The following is a 19,453-nucleotide window of genomic DNA, read 5'->3' on the forward strand; positions in this document are numbered from 1 at the left end:
ATTATGAGGCATGCAAAGAAATGGGGGAGGGAGGAGAAGCAGTCAATAGCAACATTTTGAGTGTCCTTAGAAGTTCAATTTAAACAGACTTCAAAGCAGCTATTTTAAATCTGTTTAAAAAACCAAAGATAACCATATTTTAAAAAGTAAAACAATGAATAAAGAATAAAGATTCTCAGTAAGGAGACAGAAATTTTTGAAAAAAATGGAAATTTTGAAGTTAAAAAGTCCAATATATATGAAAAGATAATTCTCGAGGGACTTGAGAGCATATTCAAAATGACCTGTAAAAAGAATTGGTGAATTAAAGAGAGTTAATGTAAATTACCCAATCTGAAAAAAAAAAAAAGATAGAGAGAAAAAATATTTTTTTTAAATGAGCAAAGACGCAGAGACATTTGGGACAATCATAACCATATCAAAAAACCTGTTAATAGTATCCCAGAGGGAGAGGGAACAGATAAAGGAGTAGAAAAAATACGTGAATAAGGAACAAAAATATATCAAATTAGATATGATTTGATAATTGCACTCAGCCATTTTGAATATGCTCTCAAGCATTAATCTACTCATCAAAGAAGTTCAAAGGACTCCATATAGGACAAATATAAAGAGATAGGTATCTAGACATAACACAATCAAACTATTAAAGGACAAAGACAAAGAAATTAAAAGCACCAAAAGAAAACTAACTCTTCACACACAGGTAAGCATCAATGAAACCATGGAGGCCAGAAGTCAGTGGAATGAGAAATTAAAAATGCTGAAGGAAAAAAACTGTCCGCCAAATATTCTATATTAAGAATAACTATATTTTAAGTTGACGGCAAAATAAAACCATCACTTTAATAACTGAAGACAAAATAAAGATTGAGAATTTGCTGCAAGCAAATCTGTCTTAAATAGTAAAGGAAATAAGGAAATTCTTCAATCTATAAAAAAATAACACCAGCCCTAGCCGGTCTGACTCCGTGGATAGAACGTCAGCCTGTGGACTGAAGAGTTCCAGGTTCTATTCTGGTCCTGAAGACTTCCAGGTTCGGTTCTGGTCAAGGGCACAAGCCTGGGTTGTGGGCTCGATCCCCACTGTGGGATGTGCAGGAGGCAGCTGATCAATGATTCTCTCTCATCATTGATGTTTCCATTCCCTCTCTCTTCCTTCCTCTCAAAAATCAATAAAAATATATTTAAAAGCAAAAAAAAAAGGAAATAACATCAGATGGTAAAAATGTAGGTTAATATGAAAGACTCTGAAATATTATTTCATTTATTTTCATTGATTTTTTTAAAAAAGCATAGATTGTATAAAACAATAGCTATAACAATGTATTATTTAGTTTATAACATGTAGGGATATAATACACATGGCAGTAATAGCAGAAAAAGGAGGAAGGAATAGACCTACAATAGAGCAAAGTTTCTATATTTTGTCAAAATTAAGTTGATATTAACTAGATTGTATTAAGTTGGTTGTGGTAAATTAAAATGTAGAATGTATTCTCCAGAGCAAGCACTTAGAAAATAACTTTTTAAAAGGTAAAGTTACACTAGAAATTTAAAAGTGGATACACTAAAAATATTTATTTAATACAAAAAAAGCAGTGAAGGTAGAAGAAAGGAATAAAAAAGAGGAGTCATATAAAAGTAAAGTATAATGGAAAATGTAAACCTAACTATACCAATAAGCACATTACATGTGAATGGTTTAATCTCAATCAAAAGCAGGCCCAGCCAGTGTGGCTCAATGGTTGAGCAGTGACCCATGAACCAGGAAGTCACTGGTTTGATCCCTGGTCAGGGCACATGCCTGGGTTGCAGGCTGGATCCCCAGCGACGTGCAGGAGGCAGCCAATTGATGTTTCTCTCTCATCTATGTTTCTATCTCTTTATCCCTCTCCCTTCCTCTCTCTAAAATAAAAAACCTTTTTTTAAAAAACAGGACTTGTCAAAATAGATAAAAAAAAAAGCAAGATCCAACTATGTGTCATTTATGAGACATTTTATATTCAAATATAAAAAATAGATTAAAAATAGATAGAAAAGGATATTCCAAGCAAACAGTAACTATAATAGAGCTGATGTTACTACACTAATATTAGACAAAACAGGCTTTAAGAAATATTTGAGGAAAACATGATATTTCAAAATGATAAAAGGAAAAATACATAAAAAAGATATAAATGTATATCCACCTAAAACAAAGCACCAAGATCAATGGAGGAAAAAAATGACAGACTCAAAAGAAGAAATAAATCATTTATTATAGTTAGATATTTCAAAGCTCTGTTCTCAGGAATGGACAGGATTAAACAGAAAATCAGCAAGAGTTTAGAATATTTAAATACTGTCCCCCTGTCCAATCTAACTTACATATATAGATTACTTCACTCAGTGACGGAGGAGTACACTTTTTTTTTCAAATTCCAAAAAACATTTTTCAAAATAGACTATATGCCACGTCACAAGAAGTCTCAATAAATGAAAGTATAAAATGTTCTAAGAATACAACAGAAATAAATTAGAAATCAATAGCAAAAGTAAATCTTTAAAAAAAACCAATATTTGGAAATTAAAGAGCACACTTCTACAAAACAATGTCAAAAAGAAATCACAAGGGATAGTAGAAAATATTTTTTACTGAATGATAGTGAAAACATAACATGTATTTTTTAAAAAAATATATTTTATTGATTTTTTACAGAGAGGAAGGGAGAGGGATAGTGAGTTAGAAACATCGATGAGAGAGAAACATCGATCAGCTGCCTCCTGCACACGCCCCACTGGGGATGTGCCCGCAACCAAGGTACATGCCCTTGACCGGAATCGAACCTGGGACCCTTCAGTCCCCAGGCCGATGCTCTATCCACTGAGCCAAACCGGCTAGGGCAACATGTTGTATTTTATAGGATACAGAAAAAGCAATGTTTAGAAAGAAACCTATTAATTCCACCTATTTCAGAAAAGAAGAAAGATCACAAATAGATAAGATTCAATCACCAGAAAAAAAAGAAGAGCAAACCACATCCAAAGCAAGAAGAGGAGCAACACAAGAGAAAGCAGAAATAAATAACATAGAAAAGATAAAAGCAACAGAGAAATGAAAAGGTGGTTCTTTGGAAAGATCAACAAAATCTCACACCTTTAGCTAGACTGGTAAAAAAAAAAAAAGATACAAATTATCAAAATAATGAAAAAGATGTCACTACTGAACGTACAAAAATCAAAGGATTATAAGACAACACAATGGACAACTTTATGCCAACAAAATAGACACATTTTAATGTCTACACAATAGGAATGGACATATCCTTTAAAAAGACATAAATGGTACCTCTCCCCAACCTCTCCCCAGACTCCACAAGTCCGCACCTTCTCCCGCACCTCAGCCGCGGAAATTCAAACTATGTTGGCAGTTCAATTGGACATTACTCCTTTCAACTTCAGTGAATTCAGGACCGGCCATGGGATTGGAAACCAAGACCCCAGAGATTCACAAGTGCGACTTGTCTTAGTGGGTAAGGCTGGAGCAGGAAAAAGTGCCACGGGGAACAGCATCCTTGGAAAGAAAGCATTTCATTCCAGCATGGCAGCAAAATCCATCACTAAGGTCTGTCAGAAAGGGAGTAAGTAGCACGTGGAATGGGAGAGAAGTTGTTGTCGTGGACATACCTGGCATTTTCGACACTGAGGCACAGGATGCTGACACACAAAGGGAGATTGCTAATTGCATCCTCCTGACTCCCCTGGCCCTCATGCTGTGCTCCTGGTGGTCCCACTGGGCCGGTATACAAAGGAAGAACAAAAGGCCATGGAGAAGATGCTGTCAATGTTTGGATCCCAAGCTAGGAGATACATGATTCTCTTATTCACCCGGAAAGATGACCGGATGGCATGGAGTTCCATGATTACTTAAAGGAAGCTCCACAAGGCATTCAAGATCTAATGGACCATTTCAGGGGTCGTCACTGTGAGTTCAACAATAAGGCAACAGGAGCTGAGCAGGAGGCTCAGAGGGCACAGCTGTTGGACCTGGTCCAGCGCATGGTGATGCAGAATGAGGGAGAATTCTACACTGATGAGATGTACCAAAGGGCTGAGGAGGAGATTCAGAAACAGATTCAAGTGAAACAAGAAAAATACAAAGCTGAACTGGAGAGAGAGAAAAGGCAAGTAAGAGAGAAATATATAAAAAAAAAAAAAATCAGAAACCTGAAGGATAAAATGGAGCAAGAAAAGAGAAAGGCAGAAATGGAGAGGGAATGGGCAGAAAGGGAGATTTGCCATCTAAAAAGGCTGCAAGAAGCCAGAGATGAAGTTGAGAGTCAGCAAGATACTAGTATACTTGACATAATCACAGGTATAACAGTGATCACTTTACCTTTTTTTAAAATTCTATTCGAGGGAATTTAAGCTTTTTGAAAATCTGTTTCCTGCATATTTTCAAGTGTTCCTTCTCATATATATAACTCATTCCCCAAAGTCAGAGTTCTCTATTTCTTTTCTTCAAGTTCGCAGGACTGGGTGTTTAGTAAAGTTTCTTATTGGCATTTGGTAGATATCTGTTTGATTTATTTAACAGGGCTGAGACACATTCTCAATTTGTAAAATTCCAAAGTAGAAAGTATGGATGCTCCCTATCTTCTGACTCTTTCTTAGAGAAAGAGAAAGGGAATGCAGGAGACCAAAAGACAATGATTCTCTAGAGTCTTTCTAGATTGACACATAATCTCTGCCTGTGGCTTCTACTCCACATTTTTGCCTTTGGGATGACAATGATCTTTTTACCCATGTGGTTAAAGAAATCAATTATTTGCATTCGGTAATGGATAGCTAGAAATGCTTATAGAATTCTTTCTAAATGAACATAAATTTGTTGAATTACATTCTTTCGAAGGACTGAAATAGTTCCTTATTATCTGACAACTCAAGAAAAAAGAGTTGTCTGAAAAAAAGATTTCTCAGAACTCAACTAAGTGAAATGCCAGAAAGAGTAAAAGACAGAGATTCAACAGCTAAGAGAACAATGTTCAGTGTATTCAGATGTTTCTGTAGAAAGTCTTTGAGCAACCTCAAGGTAACCACTTTTCTGAATAACTAGTTCTTTCCTTTTCTTGTGAAATTAACTGTTGCCACCGCACCTCCATCACCCCACACCTTGATTACTTACTGCTAGGTGGGTCATCTCCACACTGCTTCCCCTTCCCACTTCAATTGTTTGCTTACTGTTACTATAATAAAACTTTTCTATTTTCTCAAAAAAAAGTACATAAATGACTAAAACTGACTTTAGAAGAAATGTGAAAATGGAATCGACCTTAAAACAAGTAAAGAAATTAAATTGCTAATTCAAAAATCTCCCTACAAGGAAAAGTTGCAAGAGCTTCATAGGTAAATTCTACAAAATAATACTAACATTTCATAGACTTTCATAAAACAAAGGAAAGAAACCCTCCTAATTCATTCTATGACAGTATTATCCCAATAACAAAGCCAAACAAACACACCACAAGAACATAAAACTTAGTCTAACTGCCTATATTAAAAAAGAAAGATCTAAAATCAATACACTAACCTTCAACCTTAAGAAATTAGAAAAAGCCAGCAAAACCCAAAGCAAGCAGAAGGAAGGAAACAACGATTAGACTGGGAATAAATAAAAAGAATAGAAAATTTATAGAAAAAAATAATGAAACTAAAGTTGATTCTTTGAAAATAGGTTCAAAGGACAAACTTTTAGCTCAAATTACTAAAATTAGGAATTAAAGAGGGGATATTATTACTGATGTTAAAGAAATAGATTATAAAGAGATACTAAAACAATCGTGTCATCAAATTATATAACCTAGATGAACAGACAACTTCCTAGAAAGACACAAAGTACTGATATGAGTGAGGAAGATTTAAACAGTATGAGTAAACCTATAACAAGTAAGCAGATTGAATTAATTTCAAAAACTTTCCCACAAAGAGAAGCCTAAGGCCAGATGGCATGACTGGTTGGTGAAGTCTACCAAAAATGTAAAGAAGAATTAACACCAATCCTTCACAGATTGTTCCAAAAAACGGAAGAGGAAAGAACACTTCCCAACTCATTTTCTGAGGCCAGTATTACCATGACACCAAAAAAAGACAAAAACATTACAAAAAACTATAGACCAATATCCCTTAGAAATATAGAGACAAAAATAATCAAAATATTAACAAGTATAAAAAAGAATTATACACCATGACTAAGTGAAATTTATCCCAGGATTATAAGGTTGACTCCAACACAGGAAGATGAATCAATATAATAGACTTTATTAATAGAATAAAGGACAAAAAACACATGACAGTTTAAGTATATGCAAAGAAAAATGTGTTAAAACTCAACACCATTCATGATAAAAATAACTCAACAAACTAGAAATAAAAGGGAACTGTATCAATTCCATAAAGGATAACTATAAAAAACCCACAGCTATCTTCATACTTAATGGTAAAAGACTGAGCTTTTCCCTAAAGATCAGGAACAAGACAAGAATGTCCATTTTTAGCACTCCTCTTCAACATTGTACTGGAAGTTCTATCCAGGAAAATTAGGTAAGAAAAGTAAATATCCAGATTGCAAAGGGAGAAGTAAAACTACCTACTTATAGATGACAAGATCTAGTATGTAGAAAATCCTAAGGAATCCTAAAACAAACAAAACCCTCAAACTATTGGAGCTAATGAATACATTCAACAAAGTTTGCAAGATATGAGATTAGTAAACAAATATCAATTGTATTTCTATATACTATCAATTAACAATTTGAAAATAAAATTAGAAAAACAATTTAATTTACAATAGTACCAAATAGAATAAAATATTTAGGAAAAATTTAACAAAAGAACTGTAAGACCTGTTCACTGAAAACTACAAAACATCACTGAAAGGAACTGAATTAGACCTAAAGAATGAAAAGTCCATGTTTATGGATTGAAAGGTTTAATATTGTTAATGTGGCAAAACTTCCCATTCTACAGATTGAATGTAATCTCTATCAAAATCCCGGCTGCCTATTTTGCTGAAATTAACAAACTGATCTTAAAATCCATATGGAAGTGCAAGGAATCCAGAGTAACCAAAACATCTTGAAAAAGAACAAAGTTAGAGAACTCACATTTTCCATTTTCAAAACTTATTATAAAACAACAATAATCAAGACTGTGTAACAGGATAGGCATAAGGACAGACATGTAATCAATGCAATAGAACTGAGAGTCCATAAATAAACCTATACAATATCCAATTGACTTCTGATGAGGGTTTCAAGAAAGTTCAATAGGGAAAGATTGGCCTTTTCATGAAATGTTCCTGAGACAACTGGATAGTAACATGCAAAAGAATGGAGTCGGACTCCATTAAAAGATGCTTAAAAATTAACTCAGAATTGATCAGAGACCTAAATATAAATGCTAACATATATAAAAACCTTAGAAGAAATCAAAGGTGTCAATCTTTTTGACCTTAGATAAATGCAAATTGAGACCACATGAGATACAACTTCACAGCTCACCAGAACGGCTATAAACGAAAAATAAAAAATAACAAGTGTTGGGGAGGATGTGGAGAAAATGAAACCCCATTTACTGCTAAATGAGAATATAAAGGTCTCTCCCTTGCCTTGTCAGTAGAGATATTTCCTTAATAGCACTTTGCATTATGCACTAGTACTTAGTTTTGTGATCTCTCCCACCAAATGCAAGCACATGAAGACTAATTCGGTCTCTTTCCTTCCCTTGAATATACAGTATATCAGTCAGGGTACTTGTCATTCTATGCAATCTGCAACCACTGATTTACTTACCACTTTCAAACACTAGATTATAATCTTAAAACAGAGACTGTGCCTTCTTTATTTTTGCATCCCAGAACCTAAGCTAGTGGTTGACACAGAGGAAGTACAAAGAAAGAGTTGAATAAGAAATCTAAAGTGTGGTACACAGATCCCTGGTGGAGCCTCGATATTCTTTTAGGGGGTTCTCAAGGTCAAAACTATTTTCATAAAAGACACTATATGACATTTCGCTAGGTTAACATTTGTACTAATAGTGCAAAAGCAATGATGCCCTAGCACAAAATGCAGTTCTCAAACTGTATTAGTTGTAATAGTTTTTCTATTGCTTCTATAAGTTGTCATAAAACCACAAATTATCTTACAGTTCTCTTGGTCATAATTCTGAATTGGGTCTCACTAGACTAAACCAATGATTGGCAGGACTTCATTCCTTTCTGGAGGCTCTGAGGAGAATCCAGTTTCCTTGCATTTTCTAGCTTTTGGAGGCTGCTCTCATTCTTTGGCCCCTAGCCCACTTGCCCCGCTTTCAAGCCACCTAACTGGGTTGAGACCTTTTCACTTGGAATCACTCTGAATTCCTATTCTGCCTCCTTCTTCCATTTTTGAGAACCACTGTGATTACATTGAACCCATTTGGATAATCTAGGATAAGCTCTCTATTTTAAGATAAACTAATTAACAACTTTAATTTCATTTTGCCATAGTCACAGGTTCCAGAGATTCGAATATAAGCATATTTAGGGTAGTCATTATCCTGGCTACTATAGTAGTCATATTTTTCACCCCCACACAATTGGAAAAAAAAAGAATGACAGGTTCATTTAATGGCTTTGATGAGGCAGTAAAAATTAGTAATTCTATTAAAATTAGTAATTCTATTAAAATTAGTAATTCTATTAAAATTAGTAATAGAATTACTAATTTTTGAGTATGCCAGATTTTTCTCAAAAATCAACCAAATTTGACTGTCATTTCAAGGAAAAGATTAGACAGTGATAAATTTAGAACTTTCAAAGCAAAAATAAAAATTTTTGATAATTCATATTGTCATAAGGACAGTTTCCTAGTATTTTAAGATTTCCTGATGAGACAGCTGGTGATATTAACATATGCATTTTTTTGATACTGCATAATAAAGTGCATTAAGATTTGAAAGATCAGCGTACCTCAATGAATCAATGTTTTACATATGGCCAATGCATTATGTAACAAAATCAGGTGTTTGCAAAGATTCATCCAAAGTTCAAGACAGACCATAGGATTTTGTTTTATTTTATTTTTAAATATTTTTATTGATTTCAGAGAGGAAAGGACAGGGAGAGAGAGAGAGAAACATCAATGATGAGAGAGAGAAACATCAACGATGAGAGAGAATCACAGGTCGGCTGCCTCTTGCATGCCCTGCACTGGGGACTGAGCCAGCAACCTGGGCATGTGCCCGTGGCCAGAATCGAACTCGGGACCCTTCAATCCACAGGCCAATGCTCTATCCACTGAGCCAATACAGCTAGGGCCAAACTAAGGGATTTTAAAGTAACACAGCACAAAAAGTTAACTGATTTCAGAAGCCACACTGTAATTAAACTTTAAGAAACTATCACTTGTTAAAGTTCTAGTGAAAAGGACATTAAAACACCCTTTCTATTCCAACTACATGTCTGATGAGGTTGGATTTTGTTCACTTTAACCAAAACAACATCCCATAACAAACTGAATGCAGAAGTAGATCTGTGAATTCAGCCAGACATTAAAGAGATTGCAAAAACGTAAAACAATGTCACCCTTTCATTACAATTTTTGTTTTGGAAAAAAAATATTGTGGTTTTTTTTAAATGCTACTTACATTTCCATGTAATGGCTTTATTATTTCTTTTTGAAATAATAAATTTAAAATTATAACATAATAACTATAAGTAGATATAGTTATATACATTAAAACTCCTTGAGGTCATCCATAATTTTTAAATGCAAAGGACTTGTGAAACCAAATATTTGAGAACTGTTGAGTTAGATAAATGAGAAAGCCCAGAAAGATTTTACCAGGTAAATTCAATCAAAACAATGAGCATGGGACAGAAGGCAACACAAAAGGCCTAGGAAGAGGGCTCCTTTTACAAACAGCCCCCTCTCAAACTCTTCCGGATTCTAATCTCTGAATATTAGTGGAGAGAGCTCACCATTGCTAAATTGCCCCTTGGAATTTTTAAGGGTAGGTATGAATATGTGCTAGAAAATAAAAAAAAATTTGATATTTTTAAAATTATAGAGGAATAAATTATGTGATTATATAAAAAACTTGCATTTTAAAATTGAAAAAAATTTGGTGAGCTGAAGTCTAAAAAAGCAAAGAAAATGGGTAAAGAATGTCATGACAATGAAGCACAAAATAATATTCACTGAAATTAGTAAAAATTAAGACCTCATCAGGATAATGCGCCTCAAAAAGATCTTCCATCAATCCTAAATTTAAATCAGGTAAACTCTAGCTCTGGCTCAGTTGGTTGAAGCATCGTCCTGTACAACAAAAGGTTTCCCGTTTGATTCCTGGTCAGGACAAATACCTAGATTTCGGGTTAGATCCCGGGTGGGGGTGAGTATGAGAGGCAACTTATCAATGCTTCTCTAAAAATCAATGGAGACATATCCAAACATATCCTCGGGTGAGGATTAAAGAAAACACACACACAACTTAAATCAGGTCAGTATTAAACTGCTGCATTAGCTGTGCTCCCCCAGTGGAAAAATGGATAGTAAATTCAGCACCGCTGCTGAATGCTAAAACAACCTCTTACACCTAATGGCCAGAGGCAGGGAAGAGGAGAGCTTAGCAAAAAAATAATGAAAGTGACAGGAAAAAAACCTATCAGATTAACCAATTAGAAAACAGTGATTATGTGCTCTAAGTAGAGCAAAGAAGAAGCCTCTTCTTGGAAATAAGAAGGCTTTTCCTAGAAGCATGATATAAAAGAAAGAGCTCTAAATTTAGATTCTTAAGACCTAGCTTCTGGTTCAAGTCACATGTTTCCTGAGTTATGTGGACAAGTTAAATCACCTCTTTAGTCCTAATGTAAGATAAATGAAGTTAATTTAAATCTTTTGCTTTAAAATTCAACTGTGATTCACAGTAACAAACACATTTTATGTCCAAAACCTGAAGCCACACATAGCTGAAACAAAAATGCAAGCTAATAGTCACCAAATTGATAGGGCTGTGACCTGCCATTTGAAAAGCATTGAATTGATTGGTCTCTATAATTGCTTATTAAAAACAACAATGGGGTAGGGGAGCCAGATGCACAAAACTATAATATCTTGATCTTTTTAACCACAGAGGTATCTTTGTTAAGAAAGAAAATAGAAATTCAAGTTCAGGCTATGGATGTTAACATTACTCAGCTGTTTAAAAATTTAAACAGCTGAATTTAGAAATTTAGACTCGTTTGTGTCTAATCATGTAATATCAAAAAATCAGTTGCTTAGCTACTGTTTGCATGTTTCAACTGTCCTTGGAAGACATCTTTTGATTCCTTTAACAGTTCTTGGGCTAAAAAAAAAAAAAAAGTATTATAAAGTACTAGTGACCAGGTGGACGGATTTGTGCACATTGCAAGGAAATTAATTACAAGGTGGCTGGCAGGGTGGGACTGGGCGAGACAGGCCAGACATACCCTGGAGCCAACCTCCCACAGTCCATCCCCGGCTGGCCACACCTGGGGTGGCACTGTGGCTCGAAAGGTGTCTGCAGAGTGAGTGGGCTCCCTCTGGAAGGTGGGGGGTCCCTTGGCCTGGCCTGCGGGGAATGGGCTGAAATTGGCTCTCCGACATCCCCCGAGGGGTCCCGGAGTGTGAGAGGGCACTTTGCAAAGTTGCTGTCATACAGGGTATGGATTGCAAAAGCAAATGTGCAGTAAACCAAATTCAGGCCAACAGTGCCCCAGCAACAACATAACCCATGCCCGAAGGTGGAATCATGTGGCCCCATGAGGAACCGGGCTCCCTCCTCTCTGGTTTTGGGGTGCATCACCTGAGAACCACTGCTGCCAAATCACTGCAGCTCCACAGCTACTGTGTTGAGAGTCTTCTCCCTGGTGGTCAGTGCCTGTCATAGCTACCGGTCGGATGGACACTTAGTATATTAGTCTTTTATATAGAGAGATTATATATAGAGAGATAAGAAGTTTTTCATCTGAGGATATGTGCCTCAAATGATAAGGTCAATGTGTGGCAGCAGGGATTGTACTTTCCTTAGGGGAGGTTGGGACAGGCTGTAAACATCAAGAGTTGAAATTTAAAAACACTTCTAAATGACAGCTTGTGACAACTGTTATTTTTACTAATAACTAACATTATGCCAAGTGCTGGGGTGACACGGCTCTCCTTTAACGTGACGTTAGCTCCAGGATTGCTCCTGGGCCTGGCTGAAGAAGCAGTTTGAGATTCTACTTCTCCTCCTCCCCTGCCTTCCTTCCTCCTCTGCTTCAGATTGTCAGACCTGCATTGAGGCCTGAAAGCAATTTCTTCCCACTCTTGCTCCCTTTGCCTTTATCTTTCATAGGCACTTTCCCCAAAAAACCTCTTGCATATCTAAGCCTCTCTTGGCATCTGCTTCTTTGATAATTTGAGCAAATAAAGTGCTTACAAGTCCAGCTGCCATATTAAACTTTATTCATCATTATTTCATTTAATCTCCACAAAAGCCCTATAAAGACATTATTTCTATTCCCATTTTACAAATAAGGAAAGAGTAGAAAAGTACCTTTCCCGGTGTCCCCAGTGTTTCACAACTAGTGATAGAACTGGAATTAGAACTCAAGTCTGTTTGACTTCACAACTGGAGCCACAGACCTTATTTTAAAGCAATTCAACTTTATTAAACAACAAAAACATGAGATCAATCTCTAGTTTTTCTGATGCCGCTGTGCTTTCACACATTATCACATTTAATCCTAATAAATTCATAAAGTTAATTTTATCATTTTACAAATGAACAAATTGGGGCTCAAAGAACTTAAGTAACTTCTTCAAGATCATATTATATAAGTTCATGAATTTGAGTTCATGCTCATGTGGTCTCTGAATTCAGCTGTTCCACATTATGCTCTTTTGCCTAATAAAAATTACAATGGTCTTTTTCTTTTTAGTTTTAGATAATTTTCATGAGAAATTTACTCAGCAAAAAATCTGCAATGGATTTAAACAACTATATATGCTTGTTCTTAATTTCTGGGGGTGGGGTATGAGTAAGCACAAATATTATAGGCACGATTCTAGCACTGAGAATATCTCCTGAGCTGCCTCTCCCCTTGTTTCCCTGTATTTTAATCAAAGTTTGAGGGGCTATAGCAGGAGCATCATTTCAAACACCTGTCTCCAATAACATATCAACAATGACAGCTGGGAGGCAGTGTTCTTTTCCCACTTCCAATTTAATTATGCTGATTTTTTGCCTTTGCCTCCCGACTCAACTGCGGTCTTTGAGTTCACCACTCAAAAACTTCCCTTAACCAGTCTTCACCTGAGAAGGTGAGTCAGCAGTCTGCAGAATCATTACTTCTAATGACAAAACCCTGTTTCCCAGCCTATGAAAGGACACAGCCTAGCAAGAGCCTGCCTTATGCCTGGCAGACGGATGCTGAGCAGCCTGGAAGGAACTCCACAGTATTCGAATGCTGGAAAGGGGGTGGGATTTTTGTGTTTTCTTGTTTTGTTTTCTGTAGATAAGGCATCACAAAGTCATGGAACAGAAAAGGGTGATCCTGGAGGAGCAGGGCACAGGAAGGGGAGGCAGATCTAAGTCTAACCCCACCATAGGGGATCCTAGAGTTACTCCTGGGAAGGAAGAGCTTACGGGTCCTCTATCCAGTTCACCCCGTGACTTTCGGTGGGAAATTGAGGCTCAGAGAGGAGCAAGTGGTTGCTTAGAGTCACAGACATCAGCCAGGTGCAGGAGACATGGAGAAGACAGCAAGAAGAGGTGAGAAAACCTCAGACCATGAGAGAGACTCAGAACCCCACTGCCACCACAGCTGGGTCCCAGTGCCCAGCCTCCACCCTGCGGACTATATGCTCGTGGACCAGTCCCAGTGTGAGTCCACATCCCCTCAGGGTGGAGGCCCAGAAACAGGGGGACAAATGGCCCTAGGAGGCACCTCCTACCTTTGGGCCAGCTAAGCAGAGTTCACTGGAAAGAGGCAGATGTTCCCCAGCCAAGAGTGGACCCAGTGTGGTAAGTGGGCAAGTGAAGACCTGGGGCTGGAGTGGAGCTATGGGCAAGTTTTCATTTCTTTCTTTTTCTTTGGCTTATCTGTATATTCTTGTATTTCTGTAACAAATGGGTATTATTTCTACAAGAAAGAAATTAAATACCAAGCCCAGCCTCCCACACTATCCTGGTTATACCCACAAATCATTGCTTATTATAAGAAGCCTAATATGTTGAACCTGACCACACTGCTATCCAGCGCTTGCCCTGAACTCAGCTTTTTTACCTCTACTATTAGCCTTCACCCATTCTACTTATCTGAAGTGAATTAGTCACTATTCTCTTTTCTGACACCTTTTCATCCTCTAATGGAATTCTTCCATCTTGTCCCTTTACCGAAATCCTCACCATTACCTTCATCATTATGTCTTTCCTCATTTGTCCTCCTGGAAGCAAAATTTTTTGTCTGTGTTGCCAACATGTTTTGTGTTCAATGGTCATATGTAAATTGTTGCTCATAATACCTATTTGTGTATATAACAAGAGGAAAAATTTGTCACCTTTGGCTAATTTATAAAGCATTTTTATATCCACCAATCTTCTTTTATGCTCACAAGATTAGGGGAAAAGAGAATCAATATTTACTTAATGGCAACTGTGTGTCAGACAGTGTGTTTGAGGTTTTATGTGTATCATTTCACTTAACCCTCACAGCAGTTTCATAGGTCTGTTTTACATATGAAAACATAGGCTCACAAGTTCATTGACTTACTGGGGTCTTACTGGCAAAAAGCATGGCTGAGGATTGTGTGTGTATGTGTGTGTTTTAATATTTTGGTCTTGTTCTTTCTATTACAAGAACATAACTATACATCTACCAATGTTGGAGACACCAGTAAGTACAGATAAAACTCCACTCATGTTTTCTAGCACACTAGAATTGCTGTATTCAGTTAATATGTGGTAGCCAACTAGAGTCAGAGGATTTTAGAGCTAGGAAAAACTTGATAGATCATCTAAGCCACCCCTGTATGTTATAGATGAGAAATACGATCTTCAGAGAAATAAAATTTCCTGTGTATACATGTGCCTAGTTAGTGGAGGAGCCAGGATTAAAACCCAATTGGAGGCAGTATAGTAAAGTGGTGAATACTATGGCCTTTAGAGTCAGCATTGTTCCAAATCACAGGTCTGATACTTCAAGATTGTGTATAACCTATAACGATTTACAGATCTTATCTTTGTTTCAGTTATTCAATCTGTAGGAGGAGGATAATAAAACCCTATAGTGCTGTGAGGATTCAATGTAACACTGAATAGCAGAAAGTAAGCAATATTAATATTAGGTATTCTCTTATAGCCTATCTCACTGTCCAATCTTCTTTACAGGATACCACCATTGCCTTTTTTAGATGACTGACGTGGACATATTTCGAGGGCAAAGTGAGTAACAATAAATATGCATTTATTTATGTGGTAAGTCCCTTTTAAAAAACACACTTAAAGATAAAAACAAGAACAGCACATTTGAAAATGGAATTGTTCATTCAATAAGTGTTTATTGAACACCTACTTACTATATGTTGGGCACAGTGCTAGATGCTGGGTGCGAGATAATGAAAAAACTGATATCTCAACCTTCATAAGCACTGAAATGTGGTTAAAAACAAAGTATCACTGCCCTGGCCAGGTAGCTTAGTTGGTTAGAGCATGGTCCTGATATGCCAAGGTTGCAGGTTCAATCCCTGGTCAGGGCATTAAGAAGCAACCAATAAATGCATAAATAAAGTGGAACAACAAGTCGATGTTTTTCTTTTTCATTCTCTCTTCTTTGTGTCTCTTTAAAATCAATTAAAAAAACATCACTGAGATCTACCTATGGGGCATGCAAAGCAAATATCTTTCATATAGTTAATACAATATAATAAAGTACACATCACAATGAGACTATACACACACACACACACTCACACACTGAGTGGCTAGATTATTATGACCACCTGATGTTTGTAGGCAAATTAGCTATAATTTCGCACTGAAGTTGCTAGAGGGCCAGAACATTATAAATAGGGAAGCACGTTGTTTACCACGACAGAAGTGACTTTTTTCTGAAGATATGGGTAAACAATGCAATTTAACAGCCTTTGAACGTGGGAGATATATGTGTGTGTGTGTGTGTGTATATATATATATATATATAGAGAGAGAGAGAGAGAGAGAGAGAGAGACTTTCAATAAAACAAGATACTCTTTAGAATTAAGTTCTGTTATTTCTAGTATTGGTCATTTCAACTATATTTTAGTGAATTCCCTGACAATTAGGTTATTTCTATTTCTCTACATTAAGTAGAATATTGGAATGGGTATGTTTAATTAAGCATATTCCCTTAAAATATGTGATAATCACCATCTGTCTGAAGGTTATATGAGCAGGAAAGAACAGTTTTGCTAATAACCACCAAATAGCAGTTCTTGACAGGGCAGTACAAAGTTTAATTTCATGAATTTGTGATCATTCTCTTTCTCCATATACACACATGCATAAGTATATATGTATGTAAATATGTATAAAAAGCTGCCTAAAGAGATAGCTGATACTCTGGACATAGAATCACGAATATACTGATAATCTCTTAGATTGCTTATATTTGTTTGAATTAGGATAATAAAACTGGCCAAGGATCAACACAGAAACCAGATTATTCATATAATCTGATTAGTCATACCCTATGTTAATTTCTAAAATCCCTAAAACATTCCTTAATCCTTAAAACATTAACATAAAAAATTAACTTCTTAATTCCTTAGCACAAGAATTTGATATACTATCTATCCAATTTTACCTGAGAGTGAAAATGATTCTGTTATTATTATGAGAGGAAGTAGAGAGCACAGTAAAAGAGCCCAAGTGTAGAGTCGGGTAGTCTGGGTTCAAACGTCAATTGCCATTTAATTGTATAATTTGTGGGAATGTCTTTGAGTCTCAGTAACACATCTTTGAGTTTCAATATAAAATGTTTGCAAAATAGGGATATGATTTTTCTTGTAGAACTGTAGCAGGTTTAAATAAAATAATGAAAGTATGGTGTCTGGCAGACAATAGCTGTTTGTGGTGAGTATTAGTGATTGGCTATATTAATTTGACAGGAGATACCACAAATCAAGAGTAATGATTTACAAAATCACTGCCTGTCTAAACACATGTTGCTATATGGAAACATGTAACGTCCATTAAATTATTACAATCCTTTCACAATGGGAAACATAAAGGGAAAACACAAGATTTGATAAAAAATGGCAAAACTGAGATGAAAGGAGATTATAAGAATTTGGTGAACTAGTATTAAGATTAGAAGGTCCATGTGCTGTTCAAAACATGGTGCATTGCTTTCAAAAAGTAACAAGGCACTTGCTGATGCATCAGAGGCCTTCAATTGGACATATTTATTGCATTTTTCTTTATGGTAAAGTTATCCCTGGAACTTGTTTTGTAATTGGCTGTTTTAGAAAAAAAAAATCAGCTGGCTTTTCTGGAGGGAAAAAAAAAGTGATTTAAATATAAGGTGGTGAGTGAAAACTGCTTACCTCAGGAAACTGCATTACTCAAGAAAGACAAGAGTCGCCAAGGTTTACTACATCATGTTTTGTTTTAAATCATCGGCTGAATGAGAGCACCTTGCCTCTTTACAACTTTTCTGGCTACCCCGGACCTCCATCTAAAATTCTCCTGATTGAGGAAGCCTGGAGCGGTGAGCCAGGACACCTTCCAAGAAAGTGCACCTGTTTCCTGATCACTGGTGTTTCCAAAAAGTAAAGCATGCATTTAAAAGCCCACGGTTTACACTTTAAACTTGTTCTCTACCTCATGAGCTCATAGCAGCCAGGAAAATAAAGACCATTCTCACCTAATTCAAAACAGCTGCGAGGATGTTGAATTCTAGATCAGGCACAACCCGCACACCCCACTTCCAAATTGTTTGTAAAAGGTGTCCAGGACTGCCTGCTTTTCAGACACTGCAACCCAGGGCAACGGAAACGGTATTCAGGAAAAGTATAATAAAAATCAGCTCTGGAGAAACCCTGCCAACAACGGGAGAGTAAGAACACTCTCTGATCATTTAAGTAGAGACACTCGGCAGTAAACCGAGTTGCGGTACACGGGGTCGTCACCCTTGCTGAGGGACTTTTGGAGACCGGAGGTCAATTTCCAACTTGGGGCTGGATACTGCAAGTGGAGAAGCAGGTAAGCCGCGCTCCCAGGGCCTTCTCTAGCAGTATAGAGGGCTAAACACCACAGCGATGGATGGATGGATGGATGGGGACTCCTGGTGCAACCCTCGCCCGCTCGCTCCCTGGTCCAGCCAAGATGCCGTACGTTGCCCTGACCGGAAATACCAGGCCCAGGAGGCAACGCGTAAAAATCACTTACCATTATCCCACCTCCAGCGCGGATCTAGCAGGAGCCAGGCCAGCCCACCTGACAACGGCTGGATAGCGTCACTGACAACCAACCGGAAGTGATCCAATAGCTTCCGGGACCACGGAGCGCGCGGCGGGAAATTATTTCCCAGAGCCCGGATTAGCGGAGCAGCCAGTGCTGCGGCGGCAGTCGGCAGTCTTCTCCCCTGTCACCCCTGCTACCGCCTGAAGGAAGCCAGACACTCCGGCCTGGAAGGTAAAGGGCCTCCACTCGGAAGATACAGTGTACCCTGACTCCGTGGGGATGCTTCCTCTGTGCCCCCGAAGTTTGCCGTTCTCAGTTGAGACGCTAGGAAGGGGCGGGGGTGTGCGGCGCCTAGGCTCCCGCGTGGGTGCGCGGTAGCGGCAGACCCCGCCCTGCCCCGCCGGCGCCGGGGAGGCAATGGCCCCGAGCCCCTCTCTGCTGTTTGGGGGCCCGAGCGTTTTCCCCGCCCCTGTTTGCGCCGCTCAGCAGCTCGGTCTCCAGCCAGCCGGGCGCTAGGCCACCGGCGTCTCTCGTTTCCATAGAACCGACTGGGACGCTTCTCCCAGAACCCCAGCTTCTTGGCCGCTTTCTGTATTTTCACGTCACAGCAGGTGGCGGGGATCTCCCAGGCCCACCTCCCTGTGACGGGGGAAATGGTGTCATTCTTTTCTTCCTAGGAGAATTTTTAAACATGTTCAAATGGTAGTGCAGCAACTACGATACGTCTGCAACGATCACACACACACAGGCACACGCGCATTCCCCTGAAGGTGGGGAGGGTCCGTGTTCCTGTGGGTTATAATATTTTAGCGACCTAAAAGGCTGGGAACAAGACCTAACGGTAATTCTGGGGTTTCTTCCACTCCCAACGCCTCTGATTAAATAGTGGCAAAAAAAGCTGGCCTGTCGCAGGTACTCCATATCAGAATTGGACCCAGAAATTAGATGGAGCTTGATGTTGGAAGCTCTTTATTTTTAACCAAA

The 19,453-nt window shown here is 37.8% G+C and overlaps 1 protein-coding gene and 1 pseudogene across 2 annotated transcripts in view; one reads left to right on the forward strand and one right to left on the reverse strand.

Annotated features, from left to right (window-relative positions):
* The window catches only part of KIAA0825, a 373,094-nt gene extending 354,560 nt beyond the window's left edge, over positions 1 to 18,534 (reverse strand). Inside the window, exon 1 of the mRNA XM_081088719.1 lies at positions 18,455 to 18,534. The gene's annotated coding sequence lies outside the window, so the exon portion shown is untranslated. The remainder of the gene's footprint in view (positions 1 to 18,454) is intronic.
* On the forward strand, positions 3,404 to 4,410 carry LOC308518508 (GTPase IMAP family member 4-like; annotated as a pseudogene). Its single transcript has one exon. The product of its transcript is annotated as a GTPase IMAP family member 4-like (transcript).
* Positions 18,535 to 19,453: the final 919 nt, after the last annotated feature.

The sequence above is a fragment of the Myotis nattereri genome, assembly GCF_964212035.1.
Source record: "Myotis nattereri genome assembly, chromosome: 4".
In the NCBI taxonomy this organism is placed as follows: Eukaryota; Metazoa; Chordata; class Mammalia; order Chiroptera; family Vespertilionidae; genus Myotis; species Myotis nattereri.